Source organism: Rhipicephalus sanguineus, chromosome 2 (assembly GCF_013339695.2).
Source record: "Rhipicephalus sanguineus isolate Rsan-2018 chromosome 2, BIME_Rsan_1.4, whole genome shotgun sequence".
Classification (NCBI taxonomy): domain Eukaryota; kingdom Metazoa; phylum Arthropoda; class Arachnida; order Ixodida; family Ixodidae; genus Rhipicephalus; species Rhipicephalus sanguineus.
Genome location: NC_051177.1, coordinates 1,870,907 through 1,889,146, shown reverse-complemented (window position 1 = coordinate 1,889,146; position 18,240 = coordinate 1,870,907). Strand labels below are relative to the sequence as shown.

General features: G+C 48.0%; 1 protein-coding gene across 2 annotated transcripts in view; it reads right to left on the bottom strand.

The window, feature by feature from the left end:
• LOC119382338 (transmembrane protein KIAA1109 homolog) overlaps positions 1-18,240 on the bottom strand; it is a 961,129-nt gene that overhangs the window by 58,839 nt on the left and 884,050 nt on the right. The gene's annotated exons all lie outside the window — the stretch shown is intronic.

Below are 18,240 nucleotides of genomic sequence, written 5' to 3'. Positions count from 1 at the left end.
CCCATATAAACACAAAGGTCCATTTTCAAACTGTGTCCCCGTAGCGAAAAACAATATTAAATTTTACAACTTTATTCAAGTTTGCTCGCAGCAAAATCCCTCGAAGAATTGATGTACATAAATAAATCATTTATTTTACAGTTACATCACTTCACTAGCTTGCCGCAAATACCATTTTATCGAGTACATTTCATAAACGTCCTTTTAAAAAAATTGTAGCTTGGTGCACTCTAGCTCAGTTGGTGTAAATGTACAAACACTCACGAATAGGCAGGAAAATTTTTGGCAACAGAAATAAACGAGCAGAACGAATGTTGAAGAAAAATGTGGAATTTTTTTCAGCCGTATTTGTGACGGTGGTTGATTTGGCATGGAATGAGTAAATGATTGCGAACTATGCAGAATTAGGACAACATGAAAGAAGACGCACAAAACAGATGGAGTGCCTTCTTTTGTGTTTCACACAGTTCACACTTGTTTACACCAACTCGAGATGTTCTCATTACTTTGTGTCAACATTCCCATCAAGTAAAATCCTTATTACGTCTGTCTTCAAAAGAAGGCTTGTGCAAGTATAACCTTCTTGGCTGGAAGCGAATGGCAATTAGTGCTGAATAATTTTGAAGCGAATTTGAATAGTAACAGGATGCAAGAGATACGCAGTAAAATAAGTCAACTTTTGAAATTTGTTATACTTAGCCCTTATAAGATAATCTTAAAAAAAAGAAATGACCGAGGTGCACACGTGTGGCTTCATGGCGGTACGGATTTCTCCTGACGGGATGGTTTCACGGTATAGCAGCACTGTGCTGCAGTGAAACTATCTTTTAGGCAGGTTACAAGCGGCAGAATATCTTTATTCGTTTGTGTCAAATACTTCCTCCAAAATTTAAGTTAATGTCAAAGCGAATTCAACAACTGTAATATGCGATCGAATAATTGCACGACCATATTCAAAAAGCAACTGCTAAAAACTGGCTGTACAAAAGTGCACTGACGAAATTCAAGGACATTTAAGGGCCCAAAGAAACTTAAGGGTTTTCAAGGCCTTGAAAATGCTACTTTAGAATTCCAGGGTTTTCAAGTGTTTCAAGGACCACTGCAAACCCTGGACTAGAGACACTTCTAAGCTAAGCCATGCCTAATGTGCTCAATGGTTGAAATTTTACCTCGGGGGCTCCATAGGAAATAGGAAAGCTGCCATGATTCAATGTGGCTAAACCAAGGTTGTTGAGTGACAGCTTGGCTTTGCTTGGCACGGATGGAATGAACTTAGCTGCAGCCAGCCACGGTGGCAATGGCAGGCAGCATAAAGGACTGACCTTGGGCCGCTGTTTGTTTTAATGAATACGTCGATGACAAGCGCCGTGCATGGAATGGAGAATGTGGTCAGCATTGGTGCAACATCATCAACAAGATTGAAAAATCGATGAATCCAGCCTTTAAAGACACGAACAGAAGAAGAGAAGTTTTGATGACACACATGCTGGGACTAGCAATGGTTCAATGAAATTACAGCAACTCGAAAGAAAACCAAGACGCACATGCGCCATACATGATAACGTAGAGGTGAGAGCGGTGGGCATGTGACAACCAAACCACAACGGAACCGCCCATGTGAACTAAAAAACTGCAAAAAAAATTCAGCGCATGGCACCTTCTAATTACATTTCTCTAAAAATGTCACCTCCTTCCGTGATAATGATAAAAAATGTACACTCACACACCGATCGTATCCATGTTTTTGCACTTGGTACGCTTCTATTATTTCTCGTTCACGTTTGGCCACATTCTCAATATGCATGGTACCGTCTTAGCCCTCTGTATGTGCGTTTCTGCTGTCGATGCCTTTCCACTTGTTCTTCTGGCATAGGCGACAGCAGACCGCGATGTTCATCCTCAAAATCAAGCTCTCTCTTTGGCCACATTCTCGATTTTAGTGGTCCCGTCTTAGCCCTCTGTATGTGTGTTTCTGCTGTTGATGTCTTTCCACTTGTTCCTTTGGCATGAACGACAGCAGACCACGATGTTCTTCCTCAGAATCAAGGTCTCTGGACACATTCTCAATATGCCTGGTCCCGCCTTAGCCCTCTGTATGAGCGTTTGTGCTGCCGATGCCTTTCCACTTGTTCTTTTGGCATGAGCGACAGCAGACCGCGATGTTCATCCTCAAAATCAAGCGCTCTCTTTGGCCACATTCTCAATTTGTGTGGTCCCGTCTGTGGGGATTCGAGGCGCGCCCGAAGCCACTGCGCGGGCATTTCGCCGTTCCGCGAATCCTTTCCCTCTCCCGTTCTCCCGCGACGGCAAGTGGCGCCATCTTGCGCTACGCGCCGGCATTCGTGGTGGCGCTGCACGCGGTCTCAGAGCCGCGAAATTCGGCGTGACAGACGCGCGTGCACGACGGGACGAGCTCTCTCTCCTCGGACGCCGCTGGGTAAGCACGTATTTCTTTCCGGTCCAACGTCCCCTTTGGGAATCGCTGGACTGTAGCCTGCCTGGGTGCCTCGGCATCCTTGCAGGCGTGTTTACCTCAGTGTTAGCTCCGGTTCATACGTGAAGCCAAAGAGCGGTGCCTAGTGCTCGTGCGCGGTCGTACCACGCCGAGCCGCACTTGCCGGAGGCCCACGCGTACGGAGATTGCCCTAACTCTCGCGGCCAGACCCAGTGGTCATCGTGAGAGTGCGCAGCATAGCCGCGAGGGACCTTTTCCCGAGCGGTGTGTCAAAGCTCGCCATTGCCAGCTGCGACGTGCTGGCGGTTCCCCTTGGTGTATCGTCCGCGTGGGAAGCCCTTTGCTCCCCGTGCACCGGGAGCGGACGTGTACTGTGTGTGTGTTGGGGTGCCGCCGAAGGCAAATAAAGTGTTTGTGTGTATGTTATCTCGAACACTGTGTTTATGCCGCGCGGCGCTCAACGCCTTTGCTAGCTGAGCGCGCACGGAGCGGTGCGCTAAACGTAAGCAGGCAACGGTAGACGCGGCCCTGTGGCTCGCTAAGCCTGAACCCGCGGTAGTCTTCGGCTCCGGTGAGCATCGAGGCTACCACACATCTTAGCCCTCTGTATGTGCGTTTCTGCTGTCGATGTCTTTCCACTTGTTCCTTCGGCATGAGCGACAGCAGACCACGATGTTCATCCTCAAAATCAAGCTCTCTCTTTGGCCACATTCTCAATTTTTTTGTGGTCCCGTCTTAGCCCTCTGTATGTGCGTTTCTGCTGTTGATGCCTTTCCACTTGTTCTTCTGGCATGAGCGACAGCAGACCGCGATGTTCATCCTCAAAATCAAGGTCTCTGGACACATTCTCAATATGCCTGGTCCCGCCTTAGCCCTCTGTAAGTGCGTTTCTGCTGTCGATGTCTTTCCACTTGTTCCTTCGGCATGAATGACAGCAGACCGCGATGTTCTTCCTCAGAATCAAGGTCTCTGGCCACATTCTCAATTGGTGTGGTCCCGTCTTAGCCCTCTGTATGGGCGTTTCTGCTGTCAATGTCTTTCCACTTGTTCTTCTGGCATGAGCGACAGCAGACCGCGATGTTCATCCTCAAAATCAAGCTCTCTCTTTGGCCACATTCTCGATTTTTGTGGTCCCGTCTTAGCCTTCTGTATGTGCGTTTCTGCTGTCAATGCCTTTCCACTTGTTCTTCTGGCATGAGCGACAGCAGACCGCGATGTTCATCCTCAAAATCTTTGCCACATTCTCGATTTTTGTGGTCCTGTCTTAGCCCTCTGTATGTTCCTTTCTGCTGTTGATGCCTTTCCACTTGTTCTTCTGGCATGAGCGACAGCAGACCACGATGTTCATCCTCAGAATCAGGCTCCCTCTTTGGCCAAATTCTCGATTTTTGTGGTCTCGTCTTAGCCCTCTGTATGTGCGTTTCTGCTGTCGATGCCTTTCCACTTGTTCTTCTGGCATGAGCGACAGCAGACCGCGATGTTCATCCTCAAAATCAAGCTCTCTCTTTGGCCACATTCTCGATTTTTGTGGTCCCGTCTTAGCCCTCTGTATGTGCGCTTCTGCTGTCGATGCCTTTCCACTTGTTCTTCTGGCATGAGCGACAGCAGACCGCGATGTTCATCCTCAATATCAAGCTCTCTCTTTGGCCACATTCTCGATTTTTGAGGTCCTGTCTTAGCCCTCTGTATGTGCGTTTCTGCTGTCGATGCCTTTCCACTTGTTCTTCTGGCATGAGCGACAGCAGACCGCGATGTTCATCCTCAAAATCAAGCTCTCTCTTTGGCCACATTCTCGATTTTTGTGGTCCCGTCTTAGCCCTCTGTATGTGCGTTTCTGCTGTCGATGCCTTTCCACTTGTTCTTCTAGCATGAGCGACAGCAGACCGCGATGTTCATCCTCAAAAGCAAGCTCTCTCTTTGGCCACATTCTCGATTTTTGTGGTCCCGTCTTAGCCCTCTGTATGTGCGTTTCTGCTGTCGATGCCTTTCCACTTGTTCTTCTGGCATCAGCGACAGCAGACCGCGATGTTCATCCTCAAAATCAAGCTCTCTCTTTGGCCACATTCTCGATTTTTGGGGTCCCGTCTTAGCCCTCTGTATGTGCGTTTCTGCTGTCAATGCCTTTCCACTTGTTCTTCTGGCATGAGCGACAGCAGACCGCGATGTTCATCCTCAAAATCAAGCTCTCTCTTTGGCCACATTCTCGATTTTTGTGGTCCTGTCTTAGCCCTCTGTATGTGCGTTTCTGCTGTTGATGCCTTTCCACTTGTTCTTCTGGCATCAGCGACAGCAGACCGCGATGTTCATCCTCAAAATCAAGCTCTCTCTTTGGCCACATTCTCGATTTTTGTGGTCCCGTCTTAGCCCTCTGTATGTGCGTTTCTCTTGTCGATGCCTTTCCACTTGTTCTTCTGGCATGAGCGACAGCAGACCGCGATGTTCATCCTCAAAATCAAGCTCTCTTTGGCCCCATTCTCGATTTTTGTGGCCCTGTCTTAGCCCTCTGTATGTGCGTTTCTGCTAGCTGTCGATGCCTTTCCACATGTTCTTCTGGCATGAGCGACAGCAGACCGCGATGTTCATCCTCAAAATCAAGCTCTCTCTTTGGCCACATTCTCGATTTTTGTGGTCCCGTCTTAGCCCTCTGTATGTGCATTTCTTCTGTTGATGCCTTTCCAATTGTTCTTCTGGCATGAGCAACAGTAGACCGCGATGTTCATCCTCAAAATCAAGCTCTCTCTTTGGCCACATTCTCAATATGCATGGTCCTGTCTTAGCCCTCTGTATGTGCGTTTCTGCTGTCGATGCCTTTCCACTTGTTCTTCTGGCATGAGCAACAGCAGACCGCGATGTTCATCCTCAAAATCAAGCTCTCTCTTTGGCCACATTCTCGATTTTTGTGGTCCCGTCTTAGCCCTCTGTATGTGCGTTTTTGCTGTCGATGCCTTTCCACTTGTTCTTCTGGCATGAGCAACAGCAGACCGTGGTGTTCATCCTCAAAATCAAGCTCTCTCTTTGGCCACATTCTCGATTTTTGTGGTCCCGTCTTAGCCCTCTGTATGTGCGTTTCTGCTGTCGATGCCTTTCCACTTGTTCTTCTGGAATGAGCGACAGCAGACCGCGATGTTCTTCCTCAGAATCAAGGTCTCTGGACACATTCTCAATTTGTGTGTTCCCGTCTTAGCCCTCTGTATGTGCGTTTCTGCTGTCGATGTCTTTCCACTTGTTCCTTCGGCATGAACGACAGCAGACCACGATGTTCTTCCTCAGAATCAAGGTCTCTGGTCACATTCTCAATTTGTGTCGTCCCGTCTTAGCCCTCTGTATGTGCATTTCTGCTGTCGATGTCTTTCCACTTGTTCTTCTGGCATGAGAGACAGCAGACCGCGATGTTCATCCTCAAAATCAAGCTCTCTCTTTGGCCACATTCTCGATTTTTGTGGTCCCGTCTTAGCCCTCTGTATGTGCGTTTCTGCTGTCGATGCCTTTCCACTTGTTCTTCTGGCATGAGCAACAGCAGACCGCGATGTTCATCCTCAAAATCAAGCTCTCTCTTTGGCCACATTCTCAATATGCATGGTCCTGTCTTAGCCCTCTGTATGTGCGTTTCTGCTGCCGATGCCTTTCCACTTGTTCTTCTGGCATGAGCAACAGCAGACCGCGATGTTCATCCTCAAAATCAAGCTCTCTCTTTGGCCACATTCTCAATATGCATGGTCCTGTCTTAGCCCTCTGTATGTGCGTTTCTGCTGCCGATGCCTTTCCACTTGTTCTTCTGGCATGAGCAACAGCAGACCGCGATGTTCATCCTCAAGATCAAGCTCTCTCTATGGCCACATTCTCAATTTGTGTGGTCCCGTCTCAGCCCTCTGTATGCGCGTTTCTGCTGTCGATGTCTTTCCACTTGTTCCTTCGGCATGAACGACAGATGACCGCGATGTTCATCCTCAAAATCAAGCTCTCTCTTTGGCCACATTCTCGATTTTTGTGGTCCCGTCTTAGCCCTCTGTTTGTGAGTTTCTGCTGTCGATTTCTTTCCACTTGTTCCTTCGGCATGAACGACAGCAGACCGTGATGTTCATCCTCAAAATCAAGCTCTCTCTTTGGCCACATTCTCCATTTTTGTGGTCCCATCTTAGCCCTCTGTATGTGCATTTCTGCTGTCCATGTCTTTCCACTTGTTCCTTCGGCGTGACCGACCGCAGACCGCGATGTTCTTCCTCAGAATCAAGGTCTCTGGACGCTTTCTCAATTTGTGTGGTCCTGTCTTAGCCCTCTGTATGTGCGTTTCTGCTGTCAATGTCTTTCCACTTGTTCCTTCGGCATGAACGACAGCAGACTGCGATGTTCTTCCTCAGAATCAAGGTCTCTGGCCACAATCTCAATTGGTGTGGTCTCGTCTTAGCCCTCTGTATGTGCGTTTCTGCTGTCAATGTCTTTCCACTTGTTCTTCTGGCATGAGCGACAGCAGACCGCGATGTTCATCCTCAAAATCAAGCTGTCTCTTTGGCCACATTCTCGATTTTTGTGGTCCCGTCTTAGCCTTCTGTATGTGCGTTTCTGCTGTCGATGTCTTTACACTTGTTCTTCTGGCATGAGTGACCGCAGACCGCGATGTTCATCCTCAAAATCAAGCTCTCTCTTTGGCCACATTCACGATTTTTGTGGTCCCGTCTTAGCCCTCTGTATGTGCATTTCTGCTGTCGATGTCTTTCCACTTGTTCCTTCGGCATGAACGACAGCAGACCGCGATGTTCTTCCTCAGAATCAAGGTCCCTGGCCACATTCTCAATTTGTGTGGTCCTGTCTTAGCCCTCTGTATGTGCGTTTCTGCTGTCGATGCCTTTCCACTTGTTCCTTCGGCATGAACGACAGCAGACCGTGACGTTCTTCCTCAGAATCAAGGTCTTTGGCCACATTCACGATTTTTGTGGTCCCGTCTTAGCCCTCTGTATGTGCATTTCTGCTGTCGATGTCTTTCCACTTGTTCCTTCGGCATGAACGACAGCAGACCGCGATGTTCTTCCTCAGAATCAAGGTCCCTGGCCACATTCTCAATTTGTGTGGTCCTGTCTTAGCCCTCTGTATGTGCGTTTCTGCTGTCGATGCCTTTCCACTTGTTCCTTCGGCATGAACGACAGCAGACTGTGACGTTCTTCCTCAGAATCAAGGTCCCTGGCCACATTCTCAATTTGTGTGGTCCCGTCTTAGCCCTCTGTATGTGCATTTCTGCTGTCGATGTTTTTCCACTTGTTCCTTCGGAATGAACGACAGCCGATCGCGACGTTCTTCCTCAGAATCAAGGTCTTTGGCCACATTCTCGATTTGTGTGGTCCTGTCTTAGCCCTCTGTACATGCGTTTCTGCTGTCGATGCCTTTCCACTTGTTCCTTCGGCATGAACGACAGCAGACCGTGACGTTCTTCCACAGAATCAAGGTCTTTGGCCACATTCTCGATTTGTGTGGTCCCGTCTTAGCCCTCTGTATGTGCGTTTCTGCTGTCGATGCCTTTCCACTTGTTCCTTCGGCATGAACGACAGCAGACCGTGATGTTCTTCCTCAGAATCAAGGTCTTTGGCCACATCCTCGATTTGTGTGGTGCTGTCTTAACCATCTGTATGTGCGTTTCTGCTGTCGATGCCTTTCCACTGGTTCCTTCGGAATGAACGACAGCCGATCGCGACGTTCTTCCTCAGAATCAAGGTCTTTGGCCACATTCTCGATTTGTGTGGTCCTGTCTTAGCCCTCTGTACGTGCGTTTCTGCTGTCGATGCCTTTCCACTGGTTCCTTCGGAATGAATGACAGCCGATCGCGACGTTCTTCCTCAGAATCAAGGTCTCTGGCCACATTCTCAATTTGTGTGGTCCCGTCTTAGCCCTCTGTATGTGCGTTTCTGCTGTTGATGCCTTTCGGAAAGGCATCAACAGCAGAAACGCACGTACAGAGGGCTAAGACGGGACCATACAAATTGAGAATGTGGCCAGAGACCTTGATTCTGAGGAAGAACATCACGGTCTGCTGTCGTTCATGCCGAAGGAACAAGTGGAAAGTTTCCACTTGTTACTTCGGCATGAACGACAGCAGACCATGATGTTCCTTCTGAGAATCAAGGTCTCTAGCCACACTCTCAATTTGTGTGGTCCCGTCTTAGCCCTCTGTATGTGCGTTTCTGTTGTCGATGTCTTTGCACTTGTTCCTTCGGCATGAACGACAGCAGACTGCGATGTTCTTTCTCAGAATAAAGGTCTCTGGCCACATTCTCGATTTGTGTGGTCCCGTCTTAGCCCTTTGCATGTGCGTTTCTGCTGTCGATGCCTTTCCACTTGTTCCTTCGGTATGAACGACAGCAGGCTGCAATGTTCTTCCTCAGAATCGAGGTCTTTGGCCACATTCTCAATTTGTGTGGTCCCGTCTTAGCCCTCTGTATGTGCTAAGGCTGTGCAGGAAATTCGACAGATACTAAGTCCACCGGGCTCCCACAGCTTGCATGTCTGAGCTGGTAGATTAAATTCCTGGTACATTTTCTTTTGAAATAACCAATAAGGCAGGAATTCGCACTTATCACAATTATTATAAGCTACACGCTTTTTCGCAGTGTTAGCTGCAACGTAATATGTAAGGAAGGCATTGTTTCGTTCAACAGTGTAAGATGCATGATCTACGGAGGCAATTGTGCATCACATGGAATTCTTTGATTGTCTTCCTCGTAGCCTTCTGTCTCCTGAGACAGTTTCTCGGTATGCAGACAAAAGAGACTACACCACTCCATCAGCCACGTTTCTGCCCTTCGTTTTTATTGTCGACATCCTCAGGGCAATTCAGATGAACCGAATGCAAGCACAGAACGACAATACACTTGCAATTAAGTGACCGCTTGCAAAGAGAATCCAGCGAACAGTGCTGACCACTGAATGCGCCGGCCCACGCCCACCCGCTCGACTGCCATCCCTAGCAGCAGTGGTGTGCTGAAGGACCCTCTCCGGCAAGCGAAATGCGCCGCGCTCATCACACTGCCCCATTCTAGCCACCCTACCAAAGACTCGCTTAACTACTTCTTCGCTGGAAGCGAACACTCATCAGCATTTGAGCACCATGGCTCTTAAACATGTCGGTTAAGCGTTGATGAAGTAGTAGCATGGTGACTGGGCACGACAGTGATTTGCTCAGAAGGCATGCATGGAGCCATCTTTTCATGCAGCAACAGATGACTTTGCTGCTGGAATGGGAAACCTGGTACTGAACTGTACATGCATCCCGGTATTTGTTACATTTACCAAGCATATGTACCTTTACCAGTTTTCCAACATGAATTTTAGGAAACTTGACTACTGCCTCATATACTGTTGACTCAAGTTCTAACTAATTGAGAGACAGATTTTAAGTTAGATGGGGAGCTAGTTAGTGCAAATGTTTAATTTCTGAATCAGAAAAAGAAGTCTCAAACTGCGGTGATTTCAGTTGCAGACCATTATCCATTACTATGGATTCGGGAAATCCTTCGCTGCTAAGAAGTGATGTTAGAAAGTTATGACAGCTGACCGTTATGTGGCGAGTAAAACAGAGCTCTGGCCTTTTAGAAAATAATCCACTAGCGTTATAGTGAACTTGCAGTCAGCTCTGTTCATACCTAATTTCACCCAAGCACCTCCCAGAAGAACCATGGTGCAGCACCGTGGTTCTTTGGGAGGTGCTGTCCGCTAATAAAGCACAGTTGCTAGTCCAGTCGTTGTGTGTGTCACTTTTATTCCTTGTCCAGCATCTTCCTGACTGGTTTTTGCCTCAGCGTCATGTACCAACTAAACCAGACTTTTCTAGGAATGGAACTTGCTGTAAGTGAGCAAGAATTGGTTTTGCAAATTTATCTGCAGCTTGGCAGATGTAACAGCTGTGAACATCATTCTCAACTCGTTTTCCTAAACAAGGACACCTATTCAAAATTATTTGAGCTTATGTTTATTATTTCTTCTTGTGATAAAGGTGGCTGCGCATACGTGACTCTGTGCTCTTGTGAAAAAATTTTTCAATAAACTTCACTTGTAAGTGAGTGCCTGTCTTGTCAACATCTTTTCTTCTGTTCCTGCTGTTGGTCTGCTCATACATGTAGGCGTATCTACCAAGGGGGGGTCATGGGGTGCTACCCCTCCACTGAGAAAAGTCAGGGGGGCGGCGGTGGTCACTGTCGGCTGCACGCTGGGAAACCATCAACTGAGGCGAAGTTTTACTTCTACACAGCAATCACTTAAAGGACCCCTCACCAGGAAAAACAGAAAATTTTAGTTAGACGCTGGAAGTTATGTGACGGATGAAGAGCACTATCCCACAAGAATTTTTTTAATTGGTTCGTCACGAGCTGAGAAAAACAATAATTTGTAGCGGCGCGAAACCATGATGCGAGGAGGCGAGCTGCAAACCCTTGCCACTTGCCCCGTGTAGCCTTCGAAAAGCCAAAATCTCTTCCCTGCCCTCTTCGGCAGTGGAGCCGGAGGATCACATGATGCATACGCATGTGCATGAACACGTCTGAACACGTCACGCATGCATGGTCACGTGCGAATGACGTGCCCGAGCCAGCCCGAGCACGTGAGCGGCGTTGCACAGCTGCTACCTTTTTTTATGTAGTGGCCGTGGGCGTTATGTCAACATTCTCTGTGGTGTACTGCCTGTTTCTGCGGGATGGGCATGAAAGCTGCGACATTTGTATGGGCACGAGACTAGCGGTATAAAGAGCCAGTGCCGCATGAACATTTAGGTACACGCGGGAGAATAAATGAGCCTCGAACGCGGCAGAAAATTACTTTTGTCTCCAGGGCTGACATGTGCTCGACGCGTTGACCACGGGGACACGAACGCATGCGAAACGGAGGCACATTAGCTCCGCATCTCGCTGCGATTCACAGAAAAAAAGAATGAAAAAGATGCACACATTCCCTTTGTGTGTCTCATTATTTCTCTCAAGTTTACTTCATCTACTAAAGCAACAAATTACACAAGCTACACATGTCGTGTCAAATAATTATCGCAGCATCACGTGGTACTGTTGGCGACATCAGATCACAGTCACCTACATAGAGGACCGATGTCACAGCACTACTATCTACTGTGGAGATAGGTTTAGCACAAAGCTTACCCTACAAGGCGACCGTGAAGGGACGCGACATTCTCCACTGCCGCAGCGAACAAAGACGCTACGGCCGGGTTCGTCGACTCCCGCACGGCGCAGAAAAGGCACTCGAGGCAGGATGTCAACAAACAACACGGGTTTATTAACCCAAGATGCAGCACAGTACGACAGTCACAGGCTTGCAGGCCGTAAGGGGAACTCCGCAAGACCGATCGAGTACGCTTGCCAGCGGCGCTAAGACTACCACACAAAGGGCAGCGGTCGAGCACACGAACGAGAAGCCGCCTGCTAGAGCAGCGCGTCGACCTCTCGTGCTAGCCTGAGAGCATCTCACTGCATCTGACGCGGGCAAGCCCGCGCCAGACAGAAGCGAGCTCAAGGGGGAAGGGGGTTGTCACTGGCGGCCAATGAGGACAGGCGTTGCACAGTGACGTAAGCTAGCTTGGTGGCGTGAGCATGTGAGCATGTCGAGGCATGCCCGGACGCGTTCCCGCGCGCCGGGAAGCTGACGCATGGCTCGCACCAGACAAAGAGGCCTGGCGCTGCCGCCGTGGTCTCGCCATACCACCGATTAACGGCGGTCCCCGGCGCTCGAGCCGCGCGGGGCCAACACACGCGCTAGCTGGGGAACGAGGCGCCAAAGGGGAGAGCGCGCTCGATTCCCACACTACCTAGGCCTATTCCATCGTGTACGTCATCCTCTCATTCTCTGGGCGCACGCCCGCGAGAAGGGCAAGCAGCGTTCAGCTTGAAATTTGACTCATTCTCGCGGCACGTAGCATTGCGAATTTTGGCAGGCGTGATCGTGAACGTCCAGTGCATGCATTGTGCTCATCAGCTCAAAATTGTCAAACCTTGTGAGGGGCCCTTTAATTATATAATGAAATTTGTCCTGCGCTTCTGCTGTGGAGATTGTGCCCCATGTCTCACAACCACGCACTCTAGGTTTCATCAGAAGGTTCTCTGCGGGGCAGGCCGCCTATGCGACGCTTTGCGCTACAGCATTGCAGAGAAGGCTACTTCTGAGTAGGGGCTGTTAATGTTAGAGCACTCTGTCATGATATTTTTCTGCTCTATCTGGCCTGAAATTTACATAATCAACGATGCAAATACGGGTAGAAACCAGTAAACATTTTATGGATCGATCACATGCTCTTTCTGTTTCAGGAAATTCCTTTTCTTTCATCGGAAAGGAATAGCATCACCGCTGCACTGGGCTGGGCAAAGATACTTTGAAATTGTATTGTGACACGATACAAGATACACAGGCAAGAAGTATTGGAGATACAGATACAAAATACTACCACAATAATTGTATCCGATACGATACTTGCCAATTGTATCTTAAGATACTTCGATACATACGCAAATTTGTTATTATAGACCCCCATAATATAGTAGCGAACGCATATGCACAAAAAGGTTTGCTTGAAAATTTCTTTAATGTGACCAATTTTGTTTCATTTTAATAAAATGTCTGTTAGTATCTCAAAAGTTTCGTCTTTCTTGCTCAAAGTACATTAGTTTAATTGAGGACAGCTCTTCACTGACAGCGGCTCTTGCTTTTCATTTTTGTAATTGATGAGAGTCGCTGCTCAGCTTGCTGACCAGCTAGTGGGTCGCCATCTAATCACAAGAACTTCAATAAGAAGCCTTCGCACGATGGTGCAACCGGTGTAGAGTTTGACCGGTGTAGAGTTTGACCTTGTCTGTAAAAGACCGTTTACGTAATACCGAATCACCGGTATACAGCAGCGACAACGCTGCTAGCGACATTTTTCGTGATGTGCTGTGTATACGTATAGAGCTCATAAAACTGCAATGAATTTTGATGTTCTACTTATCTGCTGGCGTAAAACGTTCGTTATCAATAACTTACTAACGTGCAATCTTTTAACGATTTTTCTTCAACGACAGAACATGTGCACCCCAGAAATGCCTAATACATATTGCATTATCATGTGGTGGTGACGATGAAGAACGCGGCAGTCACTCTAGTAGAGACGAAACTGCTCATTGGGCAAACTTGTGCCCAGAAAATTAACTAACTCAATGTACAAGGAAAAGAACGCTGTACACTGATAGCGGCAATAAATATCGTTGGCATTCGGCATTCTGATCATCGGCGGAACGCGTGGTCACATCAGCGATTGAACCTTCCAGCATTACCACTGGTGCTCGCGTATACGCTCCCAAATGCACTACAATGCTTGCGTCCTGCGCATAATTTTAACAATAATTGTTGTGGTTTTATGCAAAACCACGATATGATTATGATGGACGCCGTAGTGGAGGGCTCCGGATATTTCGACCACCTGGGGTTCTTTAACGTGCAACTAAATCGAAGTACACGGGCCTCAAGCATTTCGCCTCCATCGAAATGTGGCCGCCGCGGCTGGGATTCACGCGTAATCTTAACAGAGCAATCTGGAACAACCGCGAAGATTCTGAAACATCACGGCGTGGCTTGAGCCCAGCGCTGCTAGTAATTTTTTCGCGGTTTAAACCCACTTGCACCAAAATAAAGAAATAAGAGCACTTGGCAGTATAGTTGCACAAATCGTCGCAGCACACCGCTGTTATTCACGCTATTGTCACCTATAGCTCCGACTACCTGGCGATTAGTAGTACTAAAAAAAATAGGGAGGCCTAAAAAAAGGAAAACAAATATATGTAAATAAAATAGAAAAGCAGTTCTGTATCAAACATTCATCGTCAATAAGTATTGAAACATGATACAGGCGGCACCCCTAATTGCTATGTCTATTTTAAGCATGAAGTATCGTCAACTCACCAGTTAATGTAAGACAATAAAAATATATAGTGCCTATGAAAAATTGACTGAAACGGCTCGTTGGGATGCTCATGAGGAAAACAGATCATTTGGTATAGCAATGTTTCTCAAATCCCCTTCCTAAAAACTTTAAGATGGCTCCTAATTATTTCCATAATTATATTGCAAGCTCAATTGCGCTTTTTCACTAAGCAATAAGCAGAATGTTTGGTACTGTATACACAGTACGCGCCCATATAATTACATATTTGCTTTGAAAATCGCCTTGGCAGAACAGTAAACTCAAGTGAAATATAAATGTGTAAACAGTAGCAGCAGAAATAAAGCAGACAGTTCAAAGTAAGAATAAAGTAGAGAGCTTATTTTGGCAGCACGTTACAATTGCTGTGATCAGACCAGAAAAAAAAAAGAGCCCCAGTTAATGTACGGGACGCAAAAGAAGGACAACTAAGAAAGCAATTGTTCTAACAATCAAACTATAATTTCAAAAACTATTTGAATAAAGATAGCAGGAAGATAATAATAATAATTGTTAAGGTTTAACGTCCCAAAACCACGGTACGATTATGAGCAACGCCACAGTGGAGGGCTCCGGAAATTTCGACCACCTGGAGTTCTTTAAAGGGGTACTGACACAAAATTTCGCGGCCGAGATAGCCTGCTGGATCGATTCCCGTGTACGTGCGTGTACCATCTGCAAAATATCGGCAGCGAATAAAGCTTGGAATGTATTTTATATGAATTTTGAAGTTCGCGAGCGCGATCCAGCATTATAGGCCGCACCTAGTGCATTGACATCCTCGGAGGTGACCCGAGGTGACCCCCCTACTTCCCCTACGCGTTGCAGCCGCTACAAGTTACGATGACGTCGTAGCCGCCATTTCTGTTTTGGCGCGCTTCCCGACGAATCGCTCCTCGCCAGCGGGTCAAACATGAAGTGATTCGCCACGTCGAAAATTCCTTCGATCCCCGCCGCAAGAAAAATCGTCGCCATCAGACGACGATGAGCCCGACGACGACAGACCGCGCGGAAATGCGTCACTGTTCTATGTGCTCACGTGACCGAGCGTTTCACTCGCTAGGTGGTGATAGTTGCACCCGGCGGCTTGCCATTTTTGGAGCTCTGTCAAACCGAAACTGAGGCTGTGTCGGTAATGAGGAGCTTGTAATTAATTATCTGTTGCGCGCTGCAGCAAACGATGTGCCGTGCTATGACTAACAGGCCCCCAGCAACAGATTGCAGCAAAAAAATGCGGGGCGAAAATTTTTGTGTCAGGACTCCTTTAATGTGCACATAAATCGAAGTACACGGGCCTCAAGTATTTTTGCCTCCATCAAAAATGCGACCGCTGCGGCCGGGATTCGATCGACAGCAGGAAGAAAAAGATAGGATACACGAACATATATGCTGCTAAGTAAACGCTTCATCAATTAGATCTAGCATCGGTACTAGTGGTGCTGTAGTTGGGATCTTATTTGCACATAAGTCAATCGCATATAAGTCGAACTTACATCCACAAGATCCTTCAAATCACTGATGTGTGAAAGCCACGAGACGCAAAGCAACCCTATGCTTCAGATTTCGTAACGAAGCACTACGCAGGGGAGAGGCATCAGAATTTGCGCGATAGTCGACGCACACATTGTGGTACAAGGCGCTGAACAGTGGATAAGGGTAAGTATCATGACACTGGCACAAGAAAAAAAGAAAAAAAAATAGAGAAAACGAAAGGGATGTGAGCTAAGCATAGACGTTTGCGCGCTTGTTCTGTCGAGACTACGCGAGCGCTATCATGCTCCACCAAAAGGGACGTGCACACCTGATCGCCTGCCCTCAGTGTGGACTCTGGCGGAAAAATAAAACTATGTCACTGCACTTAGTTTTATTCAGGCGGTTTATAGGCACCAGTATCAGCTTGAGAAGCGGAGTTGACCCAGCGATTACTGTTTCGTACGGTGGTGTTTCTATAGCAGTATCTTGTATCTTAAGATACACGATACATTATTGAATGTATTGGAAATACAGATACAGATACTCATCTTGCGAGAGGTATCGCGATACAGATACAAGATACCCAAAGAGTATCTAAGATAGTATCTAAGATACATGTATCTGCGATACTGCCCAGCACTGCCGCTGCACTATATTAAATTTGCTGTGAGTTGACGAGTGTGCAGTGACGAGTGAGTGTTCAGTGTTTTAGTTGGGCCACAGTGGGGGAGCTAAAGAAGGTTTCCGCTTGAGTTTCCAATTACCCTCCTTCACCCTGCCAGCATTTTTAGATTAATCTAAAAACGTTGGCCCATCATATTGTTACGGATGTGATGGGTTTATTTACAATGCGAAGTAGAAGCTGGAGAAAAACACAAGAGACGGTCGCAAACCGCCGGTCAGCAATCCCTCGTGCTAGTCCCTCTTCTTCCTCCTCCTTTCAGCGCCGCGTTACATTTCCCTCCGGGCAAGACGAAGCTCACCGAGCGAGTCAGAGTGCTAGACTGCTAGGCCACTGCTGTCGTAGAGGGTGAATGACAGGTGTAGAGGTCGAGGTTTCGTGCACACGAGCAGGGTACGTCGAAAAGCGCGGTGCTCGCGGCTGGCGGCGGCAGAAGCGCGAAATGTGCCCTCGGAGGCCGCATGCGTAGCAAACAGGTAGTTCCCGGCTTACATTAGTGGGAGCAGAGGTACGCGAATTTGGGTAGTGCTCGGCAGAAGCACGTCGTGACGCCTGGTAGTAATCTTCAGGAATACGCCTTGTTGGTGCTGACTGGTATTCTGCAGCAACCCGCCGGGATGGTGATGGACGGCGGCGACTGTGATCTGCAGGTAGAGACTGGAGGCTCGTGTTGAAATATGCCTCTTCACTGCACGGTCTGCACTCGAGGCGACGCTCTCGCATCCAGTATGATGGTGGTTCGGGGCAATCGTCGAACGAGCATTGGTAGTGGGCATCCGCCGCTTGAAGCCGTCCTAGCTCCTCTCGAACTACCCGACGGATGATCAAGGGAATGTCTTCGCAGGAGGCGACGTCCATACTTGCAACGCTGGGAACGTTGTCCAAGCGCCCGAACTTGGGTATAATTCTTCGTGTCTTCAGAGCCTCGAATGCGCGACACTGCTGCCTAAATTCAAAAGGAGTGCTCAGGTTTTCCTTCGTGATCAGGAAATTGTACACGTCTTCGGCGATGCCTTTTAACAAATGTCCAACTTTGTCTTCGTCAGGCATGTTCGAGTTTACAATCCCGCAAAGCTTCAATACCTCTTCGATGTATGTCGTGCACGTTTCGCCGGGCAACTGAGCTCTACGCGAGAGCGTTTGCTCAGCTTTCTTTTTCTTCGAGCTCGTGTCCCCAAAGCAGGTCTTCAATTCCTGGACAAAGATTTCCCAAGTGGTGAGCACGTGTTCGTGATTCTCGAACCAAAGCAGAGCGGTGCCAGCGAGAAAAAATGCTACGTTCACGAGTTTCGCCGGCGTACTCCACTCGTGATAGCGGCTCACTCTTTCGTAGTGTTTCAGCCAATCATCCACGTCTTCATCTGTTTGACCTGAGAATATGCGTGGTTCAGGCGCCCAGCAGTTAGGTTGTCTTGGTCTGCGACCAGCTTGTTCCAAGGCCGTGGCACTGGTTGATGCAGCGGCGTTGCCCGTCGGCGTGCCTGCTTCGGCGTCGGTCATGTCGGTGATTTCCGGGGGTAGACCGGCTAGACGTCTGCTTCTTCGAAAGTCTTCTGCGAGTGGGTTGTCCAGGGCGTCGGATTACCCAGCACCTCCACCAAAGCTGTTACGGATGTGATGGGTTTATTTACAATGCGCAGTAGAAGCTGGAGAAAAACACAAGAGACGGTCGCAAACCGCCGGTCAGCAATCCCT